The 3,660-nt window shown below is 28.6% G+C and overlaps 1 long non-coding RNA gene across 1 annotated transcript; it reads right to left on the reverse strand.

The window, feature by feature from the left end:
- Positions 1-2,755: 2,755 nt before the first annotated feature.
- LOC113380432 lies at positions 2,756-3,236 on the reverse strand. The gene is made up of 2 exons (XR_003367407.1): positions 3,099-3,236; positions 2,756-2,913 (listed from the first exon to the last, which is right to left on the reverse strand). It is a non-coding gene; the product is annotated as an uncharacterized LOC113380432 (long non-coding RNA).
- Positions 3,237-3,660: the final 424 nt, after the last annotated feature.

The following is a 3,660-nucleotide window of genomic DNA, read 5'->3' on the forward strand; positions in this document are numbered from 1 at the left end:
CAGTCGTAATACAACAGAAAATCCTGAAGGGCGATTCACATGTTGATGCGTTATCAGTTAGAGTAAGTTGTGTTGTAAGTTGAGTGAGTCGAAATCGCAAAATGACTTCAGAAACTGGATTTTTTTTTTATTTATATTATATATGCAGAATATTATAGAATATAATTACATGTAACGTAATTACGGTACATGCTTTTTATGATTTTAACTTTTATAATTGAGTTTGAAGTGACTACTCCTTCGTTTTTTACTTACAAACTTTGTTTTCGCGAGAAAATCCGAGTTGATGATATTACATTTTCTCTAGTCTCAACTTAAGGATGCTGCAGCAATGTTGAGGACATTCTCTTCATTACAAGATATACCTGTGGAGGAGGTGTTGATCTTGTTTACTGGTAATCATACAAAATCAAGAATGGAGAAAATGACCATGATTTTTAGTCAATTTCCTAAAAGCTGATTAACTTACAAAGAAGGATTCCAATAAATTCCAAGTTTTCATAAAATAATTTCTCCTCAACAGACCGATAATTATAGTAGGGGACTTTTCACAATCAAAAATGCATACTGTTTATTATGTTTAACATTGAATTAAATTATATAATGAAACCGAAAATGTAATTCATGGTATAAACATAAACTAAATTCTGAATTATCACTTATCAAATGCAAAAATAATTGTAATGTAAAATTCTAGTCTTCTAGTGATTCACGAATCAGCTATGGCATGTGTAGTCTCGGGATACACTTTAATTGTGGTGAAAGTGTATTTTCACAAACTTTATTGCCAGGAGCTTTAGAAAGTCCTAATTTGAAATATTTATGTAAACTTTGTAAACTGCACAAAATACATAAAACTAATAAAAAAGTAAATAAAATCCTGTCAGCATTAGATTAAATAGAAATCCTGTCAGCAACCAAAATTCTCTATATCAGATAATTGGTATTAATGAGATGTAAAATTACAATATCTTTTCAAAAATCTATTTAAAGACAGTATATATCGATTAACAATCGATAATTAGAGTCAATAAAAGTCGCTGAAAAACTACATACAACTCCAAATATTCACCGTCCTATTTCATAATAGTAATTTTAGTAGTCATTCTCATTTATATCCCACGTAGTTATACATTCAAAATTAGGTAGTTATTTTTTATACTAATAATTTGCTAGAAATATTTCTTGTGGCTAAACTTTGCCGGGTCATCTAGTATATATATAATAGTGCAACCCGTCAAATTTTAAAATTTAAATTGCCCCATCGGTTGAAAAGGTTGCTCGCCCTCGATTCACACCATTTAACAAATGTATTTAGAAAGAAAGTAAGAAGAATAAATACACAAAAAAAACATTGAGGCAGAAGTTACAAGCAAGACTGAAATATGCTGATAATTTTGCTTATCTGCCAGGAACATTAAATACGAGTGCTCGTCTTTTGACTTAAAGGCATAAAACATTGCTGGGTGCAACCTGTTGCATTTTATTTCTCAAATGTTGGGTGTGAATAGCTTTGATTTTAAATGTATTGTTGTAGATAATGTGTGAAAACTAATAAATATTGGTCTAAATGTTATTGCAATAGTTTGTGATCAGTTTGCTGCTAATTGCAAAACTATAAATGTGCTTCTTCAATAGATACTGAGGAACTATAAAAAAACGAAATCTCGTCTGGAATAAACTCATATTTGAAATAGATGGCGAGTTATGACATAGTTCTTTTGTATGGCCCTCCACATTAGCTAAATTAAGAAATAACTTTAGATTTTTAGATCAAAAAGAAGAGGCATTCGAAGCATGTTGTAAAGATATCAGATTATTATGACTTTTATAGCAATTTGGGCATGTTTATTAAGTATATTCAAAATGTGCAGCTGTTAGACTTTAGTATTTTAACGTACATTCTCAAGAAACAAATGTGAGCACTACTTTGGAAGGTATTGTCTTTTTGATAATGTCTATTATTTATCCCATTCACCAACAAATGGCGATATATTTCATTGTGCCATTAATAATAATTATGTGCCAATCAAGTGCTGTACAAAGATAACTGCAATGCAAGTGTTATATTCAATGCATTTTATTAAAACTTAGATTACATTACAATCATTATGAAAACATCTACAATTAAAAAAATGTAAATTTTATCCTTTGCACTTTTATTTATTTAAATTTATGTTATTATTTATCAATATTACTTGATGCTAATAATTTAGCAGTTGTAATAATTATTGAAAAAAAAAAAAAAATCTACAATTAAAAATTGGAACCTAATTGTGAAAAATTCCTATTCAATTAATTAATTTAATTAATTGTGTATGCAAAATTTTAATCAGAACACCTTGGAAGACTTTTTTGGCAACATAAGAAGGCAAGTTGGAACTAATAAAAATCCAAATACTTATTCTTGAGGTAATTGTGATAATAAATTAATTGGACATATATTAGTATATGTTTTAAAAAATAATATTCCATGTGTCAATTATTGCTCATCGTAATTATTACTTCATGTCAAATCAAGTATAATCTGGATAAATTTTATAATGACCACATGGACTGGGAATAGGATATTTTTTTTAGATATTTCAGATTATAAAAAATATGCTCCGACTATGAGTTTACCAATGATTGACCCCATAATTATTGTTCTATGTTAATTCAGATAAATTTTCAAAGAGCCATATAGACTTGAGAAGAATCATTATTTTGATATTCAACATGATTAAAATAAATAATAATAAACACTTACCTTATGTCTGATTAAAATATTTTTAGTTTTCATTGTCATGCGGTAATATAATATTACTCAAACCTGAGGAGCTTTCTATGCAACTCAAAAAACATCATGTTCTCTTCGAAACCAAACTCCATTAACAATTCGGTGCGTATATTTTTTATCATCTTGGCAAATATCTGAAAACAAATATCTTTGAAATTTCACATAAACGCATTAATAAATGTATAATTCATGGATCGTAATTCATAAAGTATACGATCTCAATTGCTGTTGACAGAAACATAACAGATCAACACAATTTATTGAACACTGTTAATACTATTAATTGATTTATAATGGTATGATATCATATAAAACGTACCAAAAGTAGCAGTCGACAGATAAAATTACAATTAAAACTTTTTGTATCACTTCACTAGCATCGAAAGAACCACGAGCAACGAACTGAAGTGACAGAGTGTTTCTCCTTTGCATCGTGTCATATCGAAAAGGCGGGAAACCTAAACAGAATGCGCGTCTACACAGACAAAGATTTACGGCGACGGTTGATAGACACTAGCGCTACTCGCGGCAACCGGCGCATACTGTGAATTGAATTGAGCACTTAAAATAAATCTCATTTTGATTTTGATAAAAAAAATATAATTTTTATTTTCAAATATATATTTCCATTAATTATTTGAATAGAAAGAAAAACTATTTTATTATCTACTGTAAGTATGGTACAAGACTACCTCAATCTTTGCAATGATGATCTAACAAATGAATGTCCCCCTACAGGAACTTAATTCTAAAACAATCAATGCAAGTTGCATAAAAAAGTAAGAAATTCTTATGAATTTAAAAAAACATTTAAAAATAATATAATTTAACAACGTAGTTGAAGTGTACGTATTTTGGTTTTTTCGAAACATTTAGTCTAT

This window comes from Ctenocephalides felis, unplaced genomic scaffold, assembly GCF_003426905.1.
Source record: "Ctenocephalides felis isolate EL2017-DRISC unplaced genomic scaffold, ASM342690v1 CF-g0.4_SCAFFOLD_02136, whole genome shotgun sequence".
NCBI classification, from domain to species: Eukaryota; Metazoa; Arthropoda; class Insecta; order Siphonaptera; family Pulicidae; genus Ctenocephalides; species Ctenocephalides felis.